Source organism: Mustela erminea, chromosome 4 (genome assembly GCF_009829155.1).
Source record: "Mustela erminea isolate mMusErm1 chromosome 4, mMusErm1.Pri, whole genome shotgun sequence".
Taxonomy (NCBI): domain Eukaryota; kingdom Metazoa; phylum Chordata; class Mammalia; order Carnivora; family Mustelidae; genus Mustela; species Mustela erminea.
In genome coordinates, this window is record NC_045617.1 from 57451550 (window position 1) to 57477153 (window position 25604).

Below are 25604 nucleotides of genomic sequence, written 5' to 3' on the forward strand. Positions count from 1 at the left end.
TCTCACTGAAGCCTTGCCATATGTCACTGGGGCATCTCGGTTGTGCAGAGAGGAGCAAAGAAAGGCCTGGCCTCCACCTGGAAGTGAAGCCGAATGGCGAGCTGTGTCTCTCCTCTGTGACAGGCACTGGCTAAGGTCAGCTGAGTCCTTCAGAGCAGGAGTCTCATAGGATCCCCTGTTGTGGGGCTAGAGAAGGAATGACAAGATTTAGGTGGGACTGGAAAAGAAAACAAAAACATGAGTGGTATTTTAGATTTAGTTTCTATATCCATTGTTACCTAATAGTATAATGGAGAAGTCAAATATGCTTCCTAAGTTATTTTAGTATAGATCATTAATATGAACCTATAAACTGAACTAATTGTCTAGACGTGTTAATTTGAGGGCAAAATGAATTCCCTGGAAGTAAATTGAATTTCAGGTCCCTTCCAGGATTTTCAGGCTCTGGATGATGGAAAGAGGTAGTTTGCATTCCGTGGTGTTATAGAGGCAGCACTGTCCTGGCTATTACGTGGATATAAAAAATCTGTAGAGGGAAAAATTAAAGATGACATTAAGGGTTGGGTCATAAAGTGGCACTCTTGATGGCAATAACAGTGGTAAGAAAATAAAGAGGTAGTAAAAAGTATTGAAGAGAAAAGAGAAAACAGCTCATTGATACAGTAAGATCCTAAAGGAGGAGAGAGGGAGAAATCAAGTGTAAGCGGGGAGGGAGGGGAGGTAAATATTGGAAAGGAAGCTAGGTTTCCAGGAACGTGTTATGTCACATTTTTACTGATGCCTTTATTCTGTGTGTGTGTGTGTGTGTGTGTGTGTGTGTGTTTAAGAATGTAAAACTGTAAGGTCTCTTTGCACACCCACCCAAATGGGGAGTTTGGGGACTTAATATATATCAAATTGAGCAAGGGGCCTTACGTTCTGATGCCAGGAGCTAATGGCAGGCACGAGGTACAGGAAGGCCCGAAGGGCAGTGGGTCTGGCTTTGATTGCCAGGCAAGAGGGAGAGAAAACTCAGCACACCATATAGAAGCAAAGCAAGGGTAAGGAACCGAGGAAGCCGTCCAAGAGACTCACAGGCAAAGGGCGAAAACTGGACCTCTGGGTAAAGGTCTGTTGTGGGCTCAAGAGACAGAATGAGCACAATCTGGAATGGATACATGTTATCCGGCCTAGGGTGAGACCCCTGAGGACCTACTGTGTAGAGTCAGTCTCCTTCTACAGGTCAGGGGCAGTCACATCTGTGGCCAGGCCAACCGACTAAAATGGAAGTATTAAAGTTGATCCTCAGGGTTTGGAGACATTCAAATACATAGCAAATACCTTTTGTGTTCAAGAGAGTGTCCAACTGACTATGTGGTTGGGTTTTTAAGGCAAGTCAATATGTTTTTTTTTTCCCCCAGTTAAATGGAAAATGATAATTAGGACCCATTCATTTATTTGCCCTTTTATTTAGTTCCAGCATACAATACATCGCAAATGCAGAGTAGTTTATAATTCCCTTAAAATTTATTTTCCAAGTCAAAATTTTAATTTTATAAGGCAGCCAACTCTGTGTTTCATTAGATAGAGTACCTCTTTAAATTCCCAGATACGAATTTACTTTTGACCTGCTGAGCTTTGATTTTTATGGCTCTGATTAACGAAGAGCAGAAGTCAAAAATGCCACCTCTTTAGAAATGTGAAACTGATTTAAGAGATGGTACCAACACTTATTCATTGCATATCCTAAGTAATTGATCTTTCCATGAAAGATTTGATGGACAAATTGCTTTCATTAGTAAGATAGTCTTAGAAGGCTGATTTAACATAAACTGGTTAGGTAGGTTCCAGCTCGACTTCTTTCCACATAAGCCACTTTTGCAAAGTAAGGAAGTCTGAAAATATTGAACTCTAATTTTTTATGTCTTTCTAAATCACCTACCTGTTTTATCAATGTATATCAACTCCCATCTATATATTAATCATCAGTGCCTGTATGTTGGGCCCCTTTCCGTGTAATCCTGTCCCATGTACATATTTTGTAAGTATCAAAATACCTGCCATTTTTTTTTTGTTTTGCTTTTTTTTTTCTCTCCTCCCCTCTCTTCCCTTCCTCTCCTCTCCCCTCCCCTCCCCTCCCCTTCTTTACCTTCTCTTCCCTTCTTTTAAGTAGGTTCCATACCCAGTGTGGAGCCCACCACAGGGCTCCAACTCACCACCATGAGATCAAGACCTAAGTCAAGATCAAGAGTTGGACACATAACTGACTAAAACACCCATGTGCCCCCAATACTTGCCATTTTAAATGTCTTTCTGTGGCATCAAAACTAGGGTTTCTGCTTTTTATTTTGCTTTCCTCTGTTTATAATTATTCCCTGTTGGTCACCTGGGCATCATCAGTTTCTGTGTCTTGGGAAATGACAGCTTCTAGGTGGATATCTTGGCTTGATCACTTACTGCTATCTGGGTGTGGGGATTCAGCCGCCTGCCTGGGGGCAGAGAGAAAAGGGAAATGGAAGCCGGTGTTCTTGTTTACTTGAAATAATTTTGCCTTGCATTCAAAATTAATGGACAAGCTCATTCAATGCTAAGCCTTTCCCATTTTAAGATTTATCTATATTATGAATTATTTGGAATTGTTTTAAATTTGCATATATATGGAGATTTTATTTCTTTTTGCTTTTGCTTCTAACTTAATTGTATCATATTAAATACTTTAAAAGAAATTTCTTTGAAATTATTGAGATTGGTTTAGTGGAATTAGTAGAACTTTCCTTCATTTTTTCCATTTCGCTTAGGAAGGCAATAGCAATTGGATGTTGACCTATTTATCTGTAACATTAAATCAGGCTGTCCAAATTGCTTATATCTTTACTAATTTTACCTATTAGGAATAGAGGATTGTTTTGAAATCTCCCACTATGTTGGTAAACTTCTTCAAATCTCTCTTTCTATATTGTGAGGATAATTCATGTGTACCTAGGTTTAAAACGTTTATATTCAGATAAGTTAATATTTTCTCTATATGCAGTGATACTCTTCATCCCTAATGGTATCCTAATAGTATTTTTTCTGTTTTAAAGTCTGTTTGTATTATCCAAGCTCTCTTTGGTTAGTATTCACACAATATCTATTTATCAATATATTTATTTCTTTGTATTCTTAGATACGTTTCTTGTAAAATGTATGCACCACAGGGTACTTAACTTTTATTGTTATGCATTTCATGTAGAATTTTAAATACAGGTCCTTAATTTTTTTTTTTAATCTTCAAACCATACGCTAAGTTCTTGCCTTGCTTTTTTTCTTTTAACACTATGTCTTGGAGAGCTTTCTTTAGTGATCAAAATAGAACACTTCCTTATTGTTCTTCACTCTCCGTGTCACGTCCCTTTTTAAACAGTGTTCTACTGGTATACATTTGGGTTATTTCCAGTGTTTTTCTTACAAGTACCAACCTTGGGAATCCTTTCACATGAGAAATTATGGGCATCTGTGAACTGTCTGTTCATAACTTTTACTTATTTTTCTATTGCAGTGGTGGTCCTTTACTGACCTATATAAATAGGTAAGTGTTATATTATTCCTACATCATGCAAATGGTTCTCTAGTTTGTCATTTATTTTGACTTTGGTTTCAAGTTCTTTTCTTTTTTTTGCCATGTACAAATTATTTACTTTATGTGGTTAAAAATGTTAAGCTTGCCTTTTATAATTTATAGATTTTTGATGCCTAAAACCATCCTTTGGAAAGGAATCTCTCTTGCTCTAGTACTTTTATGATTTTAATTTTTTAATATATAAATCTTTGATCTATTTGAAATTTTTCTAGTGAGTAGTGTGAGGTGTGGGCCCATGTAGCTTTATGTTATTATGTTATTGTTTAGAAGTCTATATGTTTATTTCATCTATTCATTTGTTATCTGGTCTATAATTTGACACAATTTGAAAATACCACCTTTATCACATACTACATTCCCATATATATTTAGATCTATTTCAGGACTCTATCTTCTATATCATGACTTTATCTGTTTCATGTAGCAAGACCACCTTGTTCATTATTGAGACACTTTAATATGCACCAATATATGGTAGTTCCTATTGTTCTCTTCAATGATTTTAGAGTTTTTCTGGCTATGTGTATATGGATTTTATTCCCCATATGAATGTAGGATCAACTTATGTATACATGAAGCCCATTTCACCATTTGTTTGTATATTGGGAGATTATAACCTTCATAATTTGGGAAGAATTAACTAACATACTTCTGATGCTGAATTTTGCTGGCTGAGAACACAGTGTTTCCTTTTGTTCAAGACATTATTGGTGTTTCTCAAGAGTGTTGTTAAATCTTAACTTGTGTGGCAATTGCATGTGTTTTAAAGTTTATTTCTGGAATTTTTCTTTTTTAATGCCATTATCAATGGGTCTTTTCCCCCATTTTCTTTTCAAATTGGCATTGCTTATACATATTGTACACTTCTATAAATTACTGTGTACTTTGAGATCTCACTGAATTTTATTACTATTTGCAGGAATTTTTCTAATCAGTTTTCTTGAGTTTTTCAGTTACGATCTGTATGTGATAAAGTAATTTTACCTCCTCCTTTCCAATTATTATACATTCAATTTCTTCTGTCTGATTATATTGGTTAGTACTACCCATAAAATGCCAAATAACAGTAATAAAATTAGGGAGGCTTATTTTGCATCTAACTTAAGTGGGTCTTGTATTTTGAATTAAACATGATGAAGATTTGGTAAATCCGATAAATATATTTTATTATATGGAGAAAAATGTCCATCTATCCTTGAGTTGAATATCTGTGTAACAAATTGAAGAGAAAAAGAATTGAAGACACTAGTCAAATACAATTTCAGTATCTGTGGAAATAATCATAGGACTTTTTAGAGACATTAATATGGTGAATTTATATTAACAGATTTACTAATGTTAAACCATCCTTTTGTGTAAAAATAAACCCAAGATATATATGTCTTAATATCCCACCAGATGTTTGCTAATATTTTACTTACAAATTTTACATTGATGAGCTTTTCTTTTTAATAGAAAACTTTTTGGATTTTGAATTCAATATTAGAATCACATTTAACAAAAGCATTTGAAATTTTTCTCTTTGAGAATATGTTTAAAAAAATATTGCAAGCATTGTAAATATCATCTCCTTCTGTATTTGTAAAATTCTTCTGTAAAATTATTTGTGCTAGGTTCTTTTTCTAGCAATAGTTATTTTACCAATTTTGCTTTTTTTTTTTTTTATTGTTCTATGGTTCCTTAAAGAGAAAATGTATATACTCTTCATTTTCTCAGTGTAGAATTCATAATTATCAATCTGACATGACTTATTAAATATGTTACTGGAACTTTTATGCTTATTATTTTTCTACTTCTTAATCACAGACCAAGAGAAGTAATTAATTAAGTTTGTTACAATTAGTCTGTTCCTACTAATTCTTCCTTATGTCGCCTGATATTTTTATTCATGAATCTTGCTGCTTTGTTACTTGATGCATAAATATGCAAAATTATTAGGTCTTTATTTGAATTGTAGTGCTAATATTATTATCTGTCTTTGTGTGGGTGTGTAATTTAATGCTGTTTGGCTGAAATTCCATCTTAAACATTCTTTTTTTTTCTTGCTATTCTATGAAATCTCTTTATCTTATGTAGTTCTTATAAACATAGGATTGAATTTCCTTTTTGATACAATCTTAAAATGTTTTTTTTAAGTAGGTGGTTGTTTTAATCATAATTAGGGGGTGAAAAGTACCATTTTAAGCACATTGATTAGAAAAAGCGAGTATTAGAGGTTTACACAACCACTGCAAAAACTGGGAAAGAAAATCTCAGGAGGCTACTGTAAGGAAATATAGGAGCACTGGGATACAGGGGAGACTCCATCAGTGATTCCAGCTGCCTGTAGCACCACAGTGGGCGTGGTTCTCAGGAGTAACCCCCCCAAAGAATTCACCACCAATTTTCTGAGGTACTCACGTTCAGAAAGTATAATCTGGCTGACTCCCCACAGCAGATGTTTTTTGGGAAGACCAGAAAGTATCCCTGATGATCTGGTCAGTCTGCCCAAAGCTGCTGTCTTTGGCTTCCTAGAACATCAAGGAAGGTTCTGTAGCAAGGCTTCATCAATGATTTGGGCCTGCAGGCGGTCCTGAGAGCAAGGTGATCAAAGGAAATTAAAATATGATCCCATTACCTTTAACTATAATTGCTCCAGCTAATATTTTTTGAAAGATTTTATTTATTTATTTCAGAGAGAAAGTGAACATGAGTGGGGGTAGGGGCAGAGGGAGAGGGAGAAGCAGGCTCTCTGCTGAGTAGAGAACCTGGCAGGACCCTGAAATCATGACCTGTGCCAAGGGCAAACACTTAACTGACTGAGCCACCCAGGCACCTCTAGTGTTCTACAGTTTTAATAAAATGTTTCTTGTCACAGATTTATTTTTGGTTCATCCTGCTTAGGATACATTGGAGTTTCTGAATCATAGTGACGCTCTGAACACCTGACTCAGGACAATTCAGTCTTTCCAATCTCTTTTGTGTTCATTGTTTCAATTTCTGGATTCAGCTTGCTAACATTTTTTTTTTTTTCAGAGAAAGATGGGAAATCTTCAGAAATTTCTTTTTATTTCCTGAAATCCCAAAATCCAACAATAAGTTTATTGCATACAATATATCTTTCTATTTTAGTGGGAGAGGACTTCAGAATGCTTTCAATTCAAAATATTCAACCCAGATTATCTACCATAAATTCCATGTCCAAATAACTTCAATTGTTGAAATAATGGGATGGTATAAATTGATTTTTAAAGTGATCAAAACACCTGGTATTTTAAAATGGAAATTCTGTGTGCACATTAAAAATAAATTCAGAGTTTCAAGTATTAAAATCTTTCCTCCCTTTAATTACTATTTTGGAGATGATTCTGAGTCTTCCTGCTTTGCTCCTAAATGGTAGAAAGATTCTGAAGGATTTACTTTTGCTTAATATTTATATATTCTAAATTTCATGCTCTTTTCCCGAAGGCAATATATATATTCATAGTGAATTATTTAGCATCAGTCATGGGTAACCTTGATGCTGGTCTTCCCATAAGTATGCAATGAAACATGGTTTTGAGAGTTTTAAGAAAACAGTGTATTACTAGCTTTTGAAAATGTAAGTGAAATGGCTCATTTCCCACTATTAGCATTAATGTAATGAGATTTTTATTTCTGGACTGGCCAATACCCACAGTAATAAAAATTTTAGTAACACTCTTTAATTTTCTCAAACATTTTCAGAAGATAATGCATTATGGTTTTCTTCTTGAGGACAATAGAGGCAATAATCTGTCTTGTATCCAAAATAAGGGGGGCTCATCTTCTATAAATCAATCATATATTATTAATGAATGATTTAACCTAGAATTCCTACTACACATTTTACTCCAGATGCTAAATGCTTCATGAACCATCTTCACGTACACATCATTCTCGCTGTGAAAGCAGATGCAGTTTTTATTAATTCCCATTTTCCACATGGCAATCATGAAGCACAGAGTGATTAGTTGTCCTATCCAAGAGATTTAGTTGCAAAGCTAGAGTCAGAACCTAAGACTCTCCTCATTTTTATCCAAGAGTTTGTTTTCTAAAGCCTCTTAAAATAAAACAAAGCCTGAGAAGCAAAAGTAGTCTAAAGATCATGTTTTCTTTCCTACCTCTAAGAAATCAAGGATCCCTATCACAATCCTTGTTGTATCAACTCCTGATGGTAAATTTCAGATTGCAATTCTTCTATAGCTCTTTTGGGGATTTCAGCAAGTTTCATGCCAAGGGTGTGGATCAGTGAAAATAAAAATATATTCGATTTTTCTTTTTCCACCAGAATCTAGGGAATGGCCAAGCGCATGCAGTGAGCCATCATGCCATCATGTCCTCGTTGTGTGTACTTATTCTTATCTCCATCCTCCCCTGGACCAGACCCTGCTTCCACCTGGGCTTCCTGTCAGATGGCTTGCTAGGTAGCTTTGCTTCAGCTGTCCTGTGGCCCTGCCTCTGCCTTGCTTCTCCAGGCTACAATACATTGCCGTCTGTCCACAGGTCCCCATTTCTTCTCTGCTGTGGATTCTATTCTAAGAGTTTTAGTGGTATGTTGTATCCAGAATTTCATGCAGTACCTGCTGTTATTGTTATTTCTATTGAATAGAGGAGGAAACTAAAATTTAGGGAGATGAAGTTGCTGGGCCTAATGCAACAGAATTTTCACCAGATTGGTTTGATTTCTCAGGCTCCTTTCTTGACCGCCCTCCACACACATACATGTGGAGGACCTTCACCTGACCTTGGTTCACGGCGCTGAAGCACTACTCTGAGAAGCATCACTGAATGTCCCTTCTGTGGTGCTTCTCTGCAACCTTCACTTGCCCCAAGGCAGAGCCAGCTTCCCTCAGACCTTTGAGCTATTAGGGCATCAGCCCCCAGAGGCCAGTATTTTCTCTACTCAGGGGTGTTCGGACCCCAGTAGATGGACGTGTGTGGTGTGTGCCTAGGTATGTACCTGCCTGGCTGCTGCTTTGCCTGTTTGTAACAGGATGAAACAGAAAGCAGGATAAGTCCTTTTCATAAAACATTCTCTGAAAGAGTTAAGAAACCTTATACAAAGGTGTGTCCATGAAAGACACTTGTAAGATTCTATCTAGGACCTTAAAGTACTGAGTAAATAAAACACCAAAAGTGCATCCTGGCCTTCACATGATAGGTTACCCATCCACTGGAAGCTTCTTTAGGGAAGAATCTCTGTCTAATTGTTGAATATTCTCCATGTATCATATGCACCATAAGATGCTTTTCTCTGCCATTCTCATGCAATGTAGGCCATCCATCTTTTCACTTTCACAGTTTGGCCTTTAATCCCCATCAGGTACCTTTTTCTTCTCCATTCCAGGCAGTTTTAGAGGCAGCCAATTGAGGGCCTGGGGACAGGATTGGTCTGAGAAGTCTATGCATTGCATGTAAATATTCCTTGAATAAATGGTCAACAAATGAAATTAGGAGCTTTCACATAGGGATCCAGATTTCAGACACTCATACAATGTCAGGAGACCTGACAGCACTGGGCTGGAGTGAGAAGAAGTCATCCCAGAGGGAGGGCATAGGCTTTCTGTATTCCTAACCCTCTCTGCGAAATTCCAATCTCTGAGCCCCAGGAGCATTGCCTGCAACTGTCCCCCACCGCTGGTTTTGTTAGGGCAGAGTTAAAAGTTAGAACAATTCATACAGTCATTTCTCTATCCAAAGTGGGAAAATAAAAGTATGTGTTTCAAGAAAAAAAAAATGTGTGAACATATTTTGTTGCTGAAGTGAAGACTACTCTTGTGAGTTTTATATAAAGAAAGTTTGTGATAAAAGCAAAAAAAAAAAAAAAAACCTGAGATACCATGAAAGATAATCTATGGTAAAAACTATAAAGTATGGGAAATATGATTGCTTTTGAAATGAGAAAAACAACAATATCTAAAATACTTTGCTTTTCAAAATGATGTTGTGGCAATATGCAACTATGATTTAAGAAGTCCAGCTTGCTCTTCAGCTTGAAACTCTGGGTCTAGAATGCTGGACTTAGTCTGCTTGGGACATGAAGCAGTAATTACTTAATTTTATTGCGATAATAATTCTTACTCTACAAAAGGAGCTCTTTTAGAAGCTATAGTTTGTGGTACAAAGTTATATAGGATGCAACCCCCGCCCTCAAGAACTATCTAAAGGTTGTCCTTTATTATTTTAACATTTGTTGAGTTCCCCTAAGGGTCAAACACTGTGCTGAACTGGTGATATCGAGATGAGTACTAGTCTCATGAAACGTTTATAGTCCAGCTGGAGAAGCAAAAACTAAGCAATCAGGCACAGTGCAGAGTGGTCAGTGGGGAGGAGAAGGTGGGCACAGTGAGAGCCTAATGCATCAGACAGTAAGGATGGGGCAGGGGGCACAATGCAGGTAGCGAGAAATAGAAGCAGGGAATCTGTTGGGAGGTGATTATCCATGGAGTCTCAGGTATTTCTTGCACATAGAGACACAGAGTATCTTTTACTGTAAGCTATCTTTTCAAGGATGTCTCTATAGCAAGGAGCCTTAGAAGACAGAGATAACTCCCTCCAGAGCAAAGGGCAGGCATGCTAACTGTCCATTATAATAAAGGCAACCCACCGGGTATGCAGGTGTCATCTCGGCCCACGCACTTTACACCTGTGGCACTTGAGGGCAAAGAGGACTGAGGCAAATATGGCAATTCTCCTGCTGCTTGCTATGCCATGAGCAATAACATCTCATCTCTGACCCAGGAAACTTGTGCATCTGCCGGAATGCATGAAACAAGCAAACCAACTTGTTAAGTTTTTAAGTAGGATAACTCTCAGCCTCTTCATAATTCTTGGTATAGCTTGCTGGCAGAATTTTGTCCTTTACCCTGTTCATCCAAAAGATTATATTTTGGTGGCATCTCGGTTGGAAAGGGGATGTGTTTGTTAATTAGAGGTTAAAAAAAAAATAGAATGAGGTAAGTGGCCTGAGAAAATAGAGATTCTCCTCACCACAGTTCACATTTCTGTACCGGTGCGATGCGGAAATGGTGACATTAAGGACAATCTTGAATGAAATAGAAGTCAGGGGAGGGGGTTTCATAAAACAGCAGCGTTTGGCCAAAGATAGCTGTGGAGTATTGGAGACACTGGAGTATGTGGAGTATTGTTGCTTCTCACCATCTAGGACCATCAAGTTAAATATAAACTTCAAACCTCTGACTGTCTGTCTGTCTATCTATCTATTATCTACCTATATCTATCTATCTATCTGTCTATCTATCTATCTATCTATCTATCATCTCTATCTAGTGTAGATAGTTAGGGGGGTTCCCACAATATTTTCTCATCCCTTCACATCTAAATCTGTCTTGCAGCCAGATTGAACCCCAGCTCCTCATCTGTTGTAACCTCTAAATGGTACTGTACAAGGTCACCTAGACCATGCTTACCTCTGGGCTTGGGTGAGCTCTTTTCCTACATTATGTGGTCATGTCTGGAGCTTCTGGGTCTGTTTGCCTCTTTATGGCATGATGTGTTAACATCCTGAAAAATGTTAAAGAACCCAAAATAAGTGATAAGATCTGAAACCTGGTTTAGGTTTTCTGTGACTTCTGTAACTCTGCTCTCTTCTCCTTAAAGCCCTAAGCCCTCAAATGTATCTATTTCTGCCTTTTTCTGTTCATAAAAATGTAGTTATTTTGTTAGGATTTGCATTTGTTCTTTCAGTCACACAGAAGCCCATCAACATCCCTGAGGTGTGATGCTGAATTCGCAGATGCATACGGGTTTCTTCCTGTCCCTGGCATTTAATCTGTGTAAGCAATCCACCAGTCACTAGAATATTAGCATAGTTAGAGCAGTCATACACTTCACAGAAATGGTTTAAAATAAACAAATTAAAATAAGACAGGAGAAGATTGTGATAAAGTTAATGAGGAAAAGCTCACTTTCCACAAAACAAGGGAAAATGTAAAACTCTCATCCTGGGGCTCCGCATAGATGAGCGCCACATAGCAGATGATGGCTGTGAAACCTGGGTGTATTTTTCTCAACCTTCCTGTAGCTGCTCATGTATGCTTTGTTCAGTCAACAGTCCATAAAGCAGGTTTTCTTTGGTCTGTTTGTGCTTTTTTTGGGTGAGTCAGTGGGTGTGGTGGGTAGAGGTGGGGGACTGTATTCGTTAAGAAAAAGAGACTGGAGTGTACTGAAAATGGCAAAAGCAAATGAAGTCAAAAGTTAAGAGTTTGTGTGTAACTGGAACAACAGTGAGAGAAGATGGCGGTCTCTGCTGAAGACGCCATGCTGGGCTTGGAAGCCCAAACCTTGCAGGGTGATGTCAGATGTCAGCCCTGTGCGAGACACCCCCTTTAAATCTCTTTTTCTCTCTATTTCTGCAAGACTGGATTTTGTTCTACTCTGGCAGGGCTTTGAAACTCCACTCTACTACAGATCCTTTACCGTTTTTTCCCCTTTCTCTGGTTGCTGCATTAACACCAGCTCACAGGCTCAAATTCTCTTTGCCTAAAGGAAGGCAGCACTCGGGTGCTCTGTAAGATGACAGTTTATCAGCCCAATTGAAATGCAGTCTTTTAGAATTTGTGCTGTTTCTCTCAAACTCCGTGCTAATCCTCCTGTTATCATCTCTGTCAGATTTGTTGACTACAATCAGTTTGACACTCAAGGTAAGCATATCTGAAGACAAGTCACTAAGCCTACATCTCAGGGCTTATGTCTGCAAAGGCTAAACCTAATAAAGTTTTAAACTGTGAATCACCTTTTATTAAATAAAAACAAAAGCCATCTGTCACTTTCCATCTCTGTATTTGCCAATTTACATGCACAAATGACGGATGGACTTCATTATTTCATAAGCAAGAGAACGCAAGTCCAGGAGTCCTGGTGATTTATTTACTGGTTGGTGATGTAGCCAGGATTGGAGTCATATACTCACTGTGTTGTCTACAGGGAAAAAAAACTAAGCAGTTGGAAATGTCTTTGCCTCGAAGTTTAACCACAGGCCCGTGTATACACACGCACACTCTGACTCCACTAATCTTGAATTTGTAATAGAAGCTATCTAGATGAAGATGATTATAGACATTAACACAACAAGCTAGGGAAAACTATATTTGATTCTTTCCAGAAAGAGCTATTTTGGAAGAAAACACTTCGATGGATAAAGGTAAAGAATTGGATTCTAAAGTCTGTTCAACCTGCAAATGATGATTTCTAAATGTTGTGCATTAAACAAAAAGGGAACTTTGTCATACCTCTTAGGGGAGAGAAGAAAAGCAGGGGGAGGGAGACGTTTGTCAATGACATTGTAGATGGCTGTGGTTTGAAGGAAGAGAACTTGCCTATGACTCTCACTATTTGGTAATTTTAGCCAAACTCAAATTTGTGTAGACAGAATTTTGTTCTAAGCGAGGCTAATGTGTGTTTGTCCAGGCTGATATACAGTAAAGGTTGTTGCTCTCATTGAGCTTAAAATCAAGGGGGGATAGAGGCAAATAATTTAACAAATATATAAACAATATAATTTAATAAAACGATAAGTTTAATACGGAAAATAAATCAGATTATTGAAAAACAGTTGTCTGGGGCTGGGCTGGCTACAGATGACAAGGAAAAGGCTGACAAATAGGAGGACATTTAAGCTGACAGCAAAGGCAAGATGCCCTTCTTTCTTTGGAAACAATTCATATTCAAATGTTTTTCTAGTTGATTGTAGGGAATACAAAGATGAAAACAATAGTTCTGATCTTAAGGAACTTAAGGTCTAAGAGGAGGAATAGGACACAACAAAAGTATAAGGCATTTAATAAAATTCTATACACTCTTTTGGAAATAGCTCTTTACCATACACCCAGCTGTGAAAATCAAGAGAATGACTGGCTAGCTCCATGTTGAAAAAGTCTTCCTAGACAAGGAAGAGGAAACCAGTCATCTTTTGGTTGCAAACTTCAGAATCTGACTTGGACTAACGGAATAAAAATGGAGAATTTTGGTGTGTGTAGAGGGGATCTCAAGAGTGGTGGGAAAATGGGAGAATAGTCTTGGCAAACAGGCAGGAAACAAGATGCTGTCTAAAATTATGCAGCAGCAAAAATCTGGCCAACATTCTACCATGTCACTATTTCTTTTTGCCACAACTGTTCTGTGGGCGTTGTCTCCATGATGGAACCCAGTCCTGGCACAGCCATTCATAGACTGCACCACATCAAACAAATTGTGACTGTCTTATGCTCTTGAATCACTTCTACAAGGTTCAAAGTCCCAGGCAAGTGCATCTCATTTGCTGAGACAACGTATCATTCCCTTTCTGGGTTCAGGCGGCAGGATTCCGTTTGGCTTCAGTAATGAGAGATAAGGCTCTGCACTTTAAAAAGACTCCCACAATAGGGATTCCCCTGAAATAGGAAAGAGGATTGGGTTCTGCAGGAAAAATGATAAATATGTAATATACTTCACCATTTTTGGCTGCTTGCCCAACTTCCATGTACACCTTTATCCTTACTTTTCTTCCAAAATAAAAAGCTCTTGCCTAATATAACTAATATTTGTATTGTCTAAAATTATACTACCCAACCCCAAAATGAGAATCTCTCTAATCCCCTCCATTTAAATTAAATTCTCCTATTGTCACAGGAAATTTTACACAGACTTGTCACAATCCCACTTTGGCGGTGTCTGAGGAAGAGCCAGTATCACTATTCACCATGGACCAACAGCATTATCATCACCTGGGAACTTATTAGAAATGCAAATTCTCGGGGCACCTGGGTGGCTCAGTGGGTTAAGCCTCTGCCTTCAGCTCAGGTCATGATCTCAGGGTCCTGGGATCAAGTCCAACATCTGGCTCTCTGCTAGGCGGGGAGCCTGCTTTCTCCTCTCTCTCTCTCTCTCTCTTTCTGTCTGCCTCTTAAAAAAAAAAAAAAAAAAGAAATGCAAATTCTCGAATCATAGCCCACATCTATTAAATTAGCACCCTTGGCCACAGTGTTTAGCAATCTGAATTTTAACAAACCTTCCAGCTGATTCTAAGAGCCACTGGTTTCTAGAACTTTCTGTGATGATGGAAATAGTCTGTATCTGTATCATTCAGTATGGTAATCACCAGTTATGTGTGGCAATTGAACAAATGTTAGTATGGTATACAAGTTCAATTTTAATTTAATTTAATTTTATTGTTAATAGCCACATGTAACTAGTAATTATCATATTAGGCAGTACAGGGTTATAATATTTCCATTGCTGACACATAATAGTAGGAAAAAATGATGGAAAAATATAGGTTGTTAAAATACATAAATTATACATGACATGACAAGGAAGAAAATATTGATAGGAGCTTTAGTTTTGTTTAAGAGGGGCTTTAACCCTGTAACTAACCTGTGTAATCTGCTTACAAGAAGGGGTTATAAATGTAAATTGTGTTTATAACTCCCACAAGATTGATATTGCTTTGGTTTTCAGCCAGCACCTCTACTGCTCAGAGCCCTTTAGGTGGTTTGATGACTTGAAATTTATTCTGGAGGGATCTTGATTCTTGTTAGACCTGCTGGTTTTGTGTAACTGGTCATCTTCCATTAATACTTCCCCCGGACAGGGTAATGGAAGGAAGTATCTCAGGAACTTCCTCAGTCCCATCAATCCACCTTTCTTCCCTCTTGGTGAAAAAGCAATACTTGGCCGTATTTATAGTGTTAATTCATATCCTATACAACACCCTACATTTATCTTTCACTGTTTTATCAATAGCACGTGTTACTGGGAAGCAGACTATCTGTGGTGGACTCTGACGCACAGCTTCATCCCCTGATTCCCCTTCTGTTATATAGGCCCTACTACTCCAGCTGCTACAAGGGCTGCTGGCAGACAGCTTCAGCTGTCATCTCCTTTTGGGGATTGTCTTGGTTGGACAGAGCCATCTCACTGAAGTCCACACTGTCCTTTGGGGTTACTTGCATCCATTGACTGGTAGACTCAGAGGTGTAGAGACCTGGTCTTTTTAGCCAATTTCAGATAATTCTAAAGGACCATCCATCTTAGCTACCCATAGGGTCCACTGAATTTCCTTGAGATCACAGCACAACTCAAGTTCACCGTTTACCAAGTCCTGCTTCCACAGCTCTTCCCTTTCACAGGTGCGGATCTCTAGAGCGCTCCCTGAAATCTCTGATGCTAATCTCCATCTCAGAATCTATTTCCTGAGGAAATCCACCTGCAAAATTATTTTATTTAAATTCTGAGGAACAACTGTGCCCAATATGAGAAGTAAATTCTTTTTTGGGTTTTAAACCCAACAACCCAGAAATCCAGAGTTGCAGGAATGGAAAGCAGACATTTTGTGACTGGATCATTATTTTTCCAAATGCATGTATTCTGACATGAAATTAACTACCCTATATATTGTTTGCTGTTCAGAGCATTTATTACATCCAACAGCTCTGCATAACAATCTCTCATAGCATTGTCTCTAATCTGGCAGGAACCATAACTAACTTGTCAATCATCCTTTCTTCTATTTTTCTAAGGCCAGCTGCTTCTGGGTGCAGGATAAAACCATTGACTCTCTTTGGGATCACGATGGAAGCAGGGCATTTCTCTCCACCAAATGCATATCAAGAGAGATTCCCTTCAAATAGGGAGGTTTGAATACACACAACTGAATTGTTGACATATTGCAATGGAGACTTTAAACTGGAGAGCAAGAAATTATGTAGAATGGGGTAAATACACCCTAAATGAGAAGAACAAGATGGATATGCATGTAGCTGAGTAAATACCAGATAGTTCCACGAAATAGAAAGTAGTCTGATTTATCACAAAGTTGAAGGCAAATATTCATATTTAAAAATAAATATTGTAAAATTATGGCTCCATTTAAACACATCCATTTAAATATAAATACATCCATTTAAATATAAATAAATATTTGATACCTCAGTTAATTATTCCCACATGTTTTCAAATAGGGTCTTGGACATTAAATCTCTAGTGAACATAATTTGAATTAATTTACATGCCGTAAGGTAAAAAATAATTTAATTTGAAATATTAGATAAGTCTGACTTATAATTGAGATGAATCTATTTGCCATTTAGTCTGACAAGTAAATTTTCTGTACATGTTACGTTTCATGAGCTATGAGTGACCATCTGGACCTTATCCAATGTAGGATGATCAGGGTCATTCAAAATTACTCCATCAACTGAATTTTTAAAATGTGCATTGGAATGCAAATGTCAACTTGTGTCTGGTAGCTTATTAGAATAATTGGAACTATTTGAATAGCCATGAAACTTCATTTTGAAAACTTTGAAAATTAGCAGTAGTTGGATAAACCAGTCTCCCATATAGACAGAATTTATTTGTTGTGCTTGTTGACTTATTATGAGCCAAAAAATCCTTAAAATTTTTTAATATACAGGCAAATTTCATATTTTCATATGTATAGGCACATACAATCACAAAAGTAAGATCAGGGAAGTCTTCCCAGAGTACATGATACTTAAGTTTTATTATGAAGTGAGATTTCTCCACCTGGAGAACACTGCATTAAATATGTGTATGGAGGTAAGGGAGGGCATCATGTACCATGTATCATAAAACTAAAAGAGACTTAATGTGGCTGGATAATGGCATATAAATTAAAATGGCAATCTCCAACTGCCTCCAATACTACATCTTCACTCATTATTCCTCTCATTTTTCTAGGGCCAACTGCTTCTGGGGACACTTTTAATACCCATATTTAGCTAAAATAACTAAATATTTCAAAGGGTTTAAGTAATAAGAAAGATTAAAAAATTAATTTTGTACTGAATTATAACATTCACCTGCTAAAGTATACAATTCATAAAATACACATTGCAGCTTGTGAAATGATAGAAAATATATGTATTGTTCTCCACCCCTGGTTCCTGACCAGAGCTCTTAAAACCCATGTAATTTTCTAAGTAATAAGAGCACCAGGAAAGCAATAGGAGCATCTCATGTTTTAATACTTGTTCTTTGATTCTGGTTCCAGACATGAGAACTCCTGAATCCCTTGGAATTTCTCGAGTGATAGGAATGTCTTTGTTCTAATGAGACAACTTCTGGTGAGCTATAGAGAGATCAAGCCCCGATTAGAAGTTTGGAACTTTTGGCCTTACCCCCATCTTCCAGGAAGGGAAGAGGGGCTGGAGATTTATTTAATAATCCAACATGCCTATGTGTTGAAGCCTCCATAAGAATCCCCAAAATATAAGTTTTGGAGAGCTTCCTGGTTGGTGGATACATGTCCATTCTGGGAGGGTGGTATATCCCAAGTCCATAGGGATAGATGCCCCTGCATTCAGGATACTTCCAGATCTGACTCTATGTATCTTTTCATTTGGCTGTTCATTTGTATCGTTTATCATATTCTTTATTATATAGTAAACAGGTAAACTTACTACCTTAATTCTGTGAGTTCTTGATGACTGAATTAAATGATTGAATTAGAGAGTAGGTCATGTGAATCTCTGATTTGTAGTCAAGTCAAACAGAAGTTATAGGTAACTTGGGGGCTCACCACTTGTGGGTGGTGTCTGAAGTGGGGGACAGTCTTGTGGCACTGAGCCTTTAACCTATGGGGTCTGCTGTTAACACCAGCCAGTTGGCATTAGAATTGCTTGGTGTGGGACACCTAACATGTGGGTCAGAAATGTTGTGAATAAGTAGTAGTGTAAGAGTGAAGAAGAACATGGTATATTTTTCCTGTAGACAATTTGGTGAATTATCACAAGCAGAACAAACAATGTAACATTTACTCAAATCAAGAAATAGAACAATAGAACTTAAAGCATCTCAAAAGTCTTCCTTATGTCTCCCCAAAGGGGAGAAATCCACCAAACTGATTTCTAATAGCATAGGCTAATTTTGCTTGTTTTATATAAATGGGATCATACAATGTGTAATTCTTTTGTTTCTGATTTATTTTGTTCAATAGTTTGGGGGGGGGGAAGAGGGAAAGAAATATTCATTAATATTGTTGTGTATGGGAATGTTTTGTTCATTTTCATTATTGAACAGTATCAATTTTGTGAATACATATAATAATTTATTTATTCATTCTACTGTGGAGAAACATCAAAGTTGCTCCCATTTTACAGTGATGATGACTAGTGTTGTTATTAGGATTTTTGCACACAACTCTTGTTGCATATAGTTACACATGTCTGTTGTATATATAACTGAGTCAAAGTGCTAGTTCATTGTATAGGTATGCTTATCTTTAGTAAAATTCAACCAAACAGTTTTCCAAAGTGATTTATATCAGTTTACGTTTCTATAAGAGTATATATAAATTCCAGTTGCTCTAAATCCTTGTGAACACTTGATAGTATTAGATTTTTAAAATTTTAACCATTTCACCAAATGTTCTGTTCAATACCACTTTAAGCATATACTTTGTGTTGGAATTTGGACAGTCTTTCCTAAGATGCAAATATGAATTAGACAGGACCCATCATTTTCTAAGACCTTCTTGCTATTCATTTGAAATAATTTCACAATGCAATTATTCCTTTTCCTCAAAGTCAATGATATTATACAAAATGATATATATATACAAAAAATTAACTGAGAAAGACAATTGCAAAGCTTTTTAAGTCCCAGGAAATTACTTTGGAATACTAGATCCACAAATAGGTAAATAGATCCAAAATTTTGGTGTAATTAATTAATTACTTGGAGGAAAAGCCTAGAGGCAGTTCGCATATCAACAAGACTCTCATTAGCAATATGCCTATAAACTGGTGCAACCAGGGGCACCTGGCTGGCTCAGTGCGTTAAAGTCTCTAACTTCAGCTCAGGTCATGGTCCCAGGGTCATGGAATTGAGCCTGCTTCCTCCTCTCTCTCTCTCTGCCTGCCTCTGTGCCGACTTGTAATCTGTCTGTCAAACAAATAAATAAAATTAAAAAAAAAAACTGGTGCAACCATAACAAGACAGTAAATTTTTCGCCTATATCAACCAGTAAGGAATTTCACCATAAAGAGAAGTAAAAAAAATTTTAAAAATAAGATTATTGCTTGAGTAAGCATTTCAGGTTGGATGTTTATTGGAAGTAATATTGGAATGCAATTATGAAGTAGTTATAATGGGATATCTCTTCTACATGATGACTTATTTCAAGCCATTTGTCAAAATGAATAACATGCTGAATAAGAAAGGGAAAAAGTGAACAATATTTTATAAAGTAGACCTTTTTATACTCAACTTTGGGAGTGGAGTATTTTTCATTCTCAGGACTTAGTAAATACAACATTACAAATACCAAAGAACCATCTTCTGGGGGCAGGACAAAGAAAGATGAGAAGAAAGAAAACAAAGATAATTTTTAGGTAGCCAAAGAGTCATTGGAATGACTCCAACCTATCCCACTGGCCCATGGGGTACCAGCTCAGAAGTCAGTGGGTGGGACAGCAACATTTCTGTGTCCTGGGTCATATGCTGCTTCTCTGTAGTGAACTTCTGGAACACCTAGTGAGGGACACTTTTGTATCCATGATTGAGGAGAGCACAGCCAGAGGCAGAATCCTTCAGAAATAGACCTCCCATATTGCTGAATGTGTCCATTACATTCATTCATATAATAAACTTTGATTGAGGGTGTACATGCGGTGTAAGTTGATGGCTACATCATGGTGAAAAGACAGACACAAGCCAGGCACCTAATATGTCATTATTGAGCCCTGGCCACTCTCTCCCTGCCGACTTGCCCAGTCAACTCTGGGAAGGCCATTATTTCCCCAGAAATGCTGTCCTAACTGCTTATCCATAAAGTCTGAAATTCTATGTGTATTAATGCTCTCCTTTATGGAAAACATTTTCTGCCCATGCCACCTTCAGAGTCTCAAAATATGCCTATGAGATTAACTGTTTTTTCCTATAGCAAAAGAGATTGGAACCATGTGTGTGTTTACAGCAAGGAGGAATAAGAGAAATATATTCTTCTTTTAAAAAATATTTATTTATTTGAGAAGAGTGGGGCTTGGGGAGGAGCAAAGGGAGAGGGAGAGGGAGAGCCTAAAGCAGACTCCTTACTAAGCTTGGGCCCCACGTGGGGCTTGATCTCATGACCCTGAGATCTTGGCCCCGAGATCATGACCTGAGCTAAAACCAAGAGTCAGAGGCTTAACTGACTGGGCCACCTGGGTATCCCAAGAAATACATTCTTAAGGGAGAAGAAAATATCATGGAATGGAAACATTTTGGAAATGTCTAAAGAAAATGTTGCTCTCCTTCACCATACTTCCTGTGACTGACATTGCATGATTATCTCATGAGTGTAGAATCCTTGCTGATGAAAAGTGGGAGCGGGGGGAGGGGAAAAAAGGACAAAGTGGATTAAATTTACCCCAGGCACATGGATTCTCATTAGGCTTTGCATAGTTTCTTTAAGACCTGGGGCTCATGGGCTAGTGGTTATTTTCATGACTGCCAACAATTACCTTCCTCCTTCCTGGATTTTGCCTTGGTTTTCAGACAGTATTATGAGGAATCTGAAATGGATACTGAAATATGTGGGGGTAACACGCTTATTACATCTGTTGCTATAATTTGATTACCCTAATTATTCTCACAGAGAACATAGTATTCTTAACAATCAAAATAACAGAAAAGGAAAGTAAGAAAAAAAAATCACTGTTTACAAATACAGGCTGTTCCCAAAGAATGTGTTTCAAGTGGGTGCAAATATATAGCTACTCACATGCCAAGCTTGCTCCATAAGATGTGTTGTGTGGAGTGAATTAAGAAAATGCCATCTTTAATGAGGTAAGCTCTTGTGAAATATTCCCTGACCTTAGAGTTTTCACTGGGACGTTTTTGCTAGTAACATTTTCATTGATGTTGCTTATATGACTTAACCAGGTCAGATTTGACGATATTCACTTCCTTAACAGTTTAGAATGATTGCTCTGTCATTGGGTCTTGAGTTATTATTAGACAATGATAGAAAATGCAGAGAAGACTTGATGTAATCATAAATTTTCCATGTCCCTTTCCTCTCTGTTGGGGTATAGAACTGAAAACCATTTTCCTTGCATAATTTAATTAATCTGTCACTTTATTTTGGAGGCTTGCTAATTCATGATCCAAAAGGACTGATTTATGGAGCATTACGAGGACAAAAGCTAGATGCTGAATAGAATTAAGAAGCATAAATATAATGTAAGAATGGAATTATTTTTGAATTAACATCAATTATAAAATGAGTTCAAAAGATTATTTACTGCTTAAGTTGGAAAGTCTGCACTTCATTGGCCTGATTTTTTTTATGTGATTAGAGTTTCCTGTTATTTCTTATTGAAGATTTAAAAGAATATTGAAGGATAGTAATAGCAACTTTTAATAGTGATGATTATTGAACACATATTATGCTAGTTTTTACTGATATGTACAATTTCTATTCACAGAAAAGTTGATAGGTAAAAATTATTCTTAATGATTATCAGATCATGATTGGGGAGTGCTATTATTCCAAATTAGTTTACAAAACTTTTTGTGATGTCAAAGGAAAAATTAGAGTGTATGAAAAATGGGAAAGCAGCCATATTTGAATTTGGAAGACTCTATTCCTCAAAAATTTTTAAGTATTAAGAATCAATCAAAAGAAACACATTATTTCCTGAACAATATATAAGATATTCTCTTCTAGAAGATCAGGAAGTTATCTTGGAAAATATAAAGGCACATATCCTTTCATGGCTGAGAGTATTTATAAATAAGAGGAGGAGACTGAGTGATACCAGAACAGTCAGCTAAGAGGGAACAAAGATACCACTCTGAATGTTAGTTCTTTCCTTATTAGGGACTTAGGGAGGGACGATGTAGAGTGGATGCCTAGCAGGTGCACAGTAGGTAAGAGAGGGTCTTAACTGAAGTGTGAGAGTTGGGTGGGGTCCTTTGACATCTCGGGAAAGTTCCAGTTATTGTTCTGTATTCTTGCCAGAGGTCACTATGAGTGGAGCCAGGGAGTGAACTACAGGTAGATGGTCTACATAGTCTGTAAGGGGAATTATCGGGGTGGATAGCATCTATTTACAGGCAACAGTTCTCACCCTTAGACCTTGGTAACAAGGAACCCCATCCTTGCCTCCACTCCACCTCCACGTTATAGAGGGCTCCTCTTGACCTTCTTCTGTCTGTGCCTAAACCCCTGGAGTTGGAGTTCCTGGGACTAATGTAGCATGGACAACTGGAGCCCAAACCTCTCTCCTTCTAATCATGCATGGGTACCTGGGGCCTCAGAATTCCCTGCCCAATGGCCCTGAGCCTGCTTGCAGGCTCTGTGAGACTCTTTCAGGGTCTGATTCCTCTGAGAATGAGCCACATCACACGTGTGATCACTTCTATATTTAAGATAGGCCAAGGGAAACTGTTGACAGGCATTTAGACAGAGTCTGCACTTGTATGAATGTGGGGCACCTCCTGATGTAGGATAAAGCCAAAGATGCAAAAGACGTGACCCAGCTAGGGATTGAGTGCTAGGACATGCTCTTTCCTCACCCTTTGTTCCAGCACAGAATTCCAAGGAGCCCAGGAATTCTAATTAAGATCCTGTCTTTCCAGAGCATTATGAAAATATATTTGTTAAAGCAGGAGAATAGAACATATTTTGTTTAACAGATTGTGAACTTGACTTACAATATTTAAACATTCAGACAACAGCAGGTACCATTTGTACTCCTGGTCCGGGCAGGCCCTGCTGATGTAAAGTGTGCTGTGGATGTGGGGTATACCAAATATTCTAGATAAAACTACTTAAGCTTATTATTTCCCAAGAACATAGACTCTTTCATCCTTAGCACTCAGCACAATGCCTGATATACCTAGTAAGCACTCAGTACATATTTGGGGAACAAAGGACTAAATTGGAGTTGTTCTTGTAGGCTGAGTCATGAAAATTCACATCTCTCGAGCAGATACTTCTAGGGTGGGAGGAAGTAAAAGCCAATATTTTCTACAACAACAGAGAGTATATTACTTGTGTAAATCACTTAGCAATATTTCTGTCACTTAGTAGATCCACAGTAAACGTTACCTACCATTATTAATTATACAGTCTATGAGTTATGAATTCCAGAGATTCCATCAGTTGAGTCTCAGGAAGAGTAGTTTGTGTAGGCACTTTAAAATATGTGATCAATTTTTTCACATCATAAAAGTTTCTATGAAATGATTTCTTGCCACCTGAATAATTTAGCATCTACCCTAATTGGTAGGTTCCAACACTTGTCAAACTATTTACTTGATTAGCTCTACAGCTATGACATCTTCAGAGCAGATATAAATTTTATTTCAAACTATCTTTTAAGTAGCAGAATTTTGTTGCCCTCAAATACTAATCTGCCTGTTAGTTCAAAATTTTCATATTTGATGTTTTTTGCAGGATTCTTGGTCTATACCCAGCCTGTGATTTCAAAAATACCCATGTAGGTTCTCAGGCATATTTCATGCTGGAGCCAATGAAGGGTTTAAGTTACCAGAGGAAATACTATATATATTTGGTAAGTGACTGGGGAAATGAATCTCATTTCTTAAGAGAATCTGTCTGAAGGATATAGCCTCTATCTATTAGATTGTCCAAGTTTATCCCCGTATATAGTTTGCCTGAGTTTATCCCAGGAAGTGGTGAGCGATAATTATTTCAGGTCTCTACAAAAAAACAAACAAAAACATCTTGACTGAGTTCAATTCATATATATTCTACCTTTTAAAAACTTCAATACTGTATTTGCCTATTTGAACAGTGTTTTTCTAATAAAACAAGGATTACAATGGCCCTTCTAAGTTTAGTTACAGATAAACCCCTGCCTTTCCAGAAAAATTTGTAAGGCAGTGGTTGAGGGAGAATATTTTATTGGTGTATTTAGCTATATAACATGAAGTGGTTCTCTGTCTTTAGTAGCTTACATAATTCATTCCAATCCAGTTCCAAAGAATAGTGATTAGCTCATTGTAGGAGACAAGTAAAACCCACTAATGTGTTTTTCTTATACAGGGGGCTCTCTTTCATTTTTATTTTTAATCCTCTCTCCTTTTTTTTTTTTTTTTAACTTTAGTTTCAATTGTATGTACTACTCAAAATCCTTTTGGGAATAAGCAGGATATAAATACTATACACTCCATAGTATAAACTCACAGAAATCAGGGTTTCACATTTTCAGTACCTGTCTCAATGCCTACATCCAGTATTCTTGTAATATAGATGTAGCCAATAAATGAATGAGAGTAGGCAGAACCTTTGAATGTTTCAGAGAGATCCAAAATTCTAATAACAGATTTCAAAAATTCACATGAAGCTATAATTTTTGAGGATGAAATTTTATCCTGGGCAAGAGACACCAAATTTTAGTTTCCCAGACTCGTGTCATCTAATAGCATTACTGACAAAATCCACCCAGTGACTGGCAGAACCTGTTGCTTGGGTACAAGCACAAGGGAGTGCCAATTTTCTGAAGAATAATTTGTTCTATACCGCTTTTTTTTTTTTTTTCACCAAAGAGACATATAACTTAAGAGATTCAGTTTTGGTTTATTGCAATAACAATTTAAGTTCTGCGGGAAAAAGCTCATTTGTCGTCATCTATCTAGATGTTTTCCCCCAGCATTCCTAGAAAAACATCCATTTTTCTACATACATGTTTTCCTGTTGTTCACACAGATGAGCTGCATTTTTGCTGTCCTGTTGAGGCATGTGAGTTTGGCACCAGTAGACTTGGAAGAGCTGATCATGGGCAATTGCACCATGATTGACAAGAGCAATAAACCAACGTGTTGTCCACTAGTTATTGTAGTCTCATGAGACTATTGAAATATACCAGTGGTCCTCCCAGAATTATGAATGTATGTGGCCAAAAGAAGCAACTGTAGCAATATATATTATATTGTGTGTACACACACACACACACACACTCTGCTGTATTTATAGCTGTATAGAGATGTCTATATGCATATATGTATAATACTGTATATGTATGTTTAGTAC

The 25604-nt window shown here is 37.3% G+C and overlaps 1 long non-coding RNA gene across 1 annotated transcript; it reads left to right on the top strand.

The window, feature by feature from the left end:
• On the top strand, nucleotides 1-24056 carry LOC116588381. Its single transcript, XR_004284922.1, has 3 exons — nucleotides 1-135; nucleotides 3518-3547; nucleotides 24006-24056. It is a non-coding gene; the product is annotated as an uncharacterized LOC116588381 (long non-coding RNA).
• Nucleotides 24057-25604: the final 1548 nt, after the last annotated feature.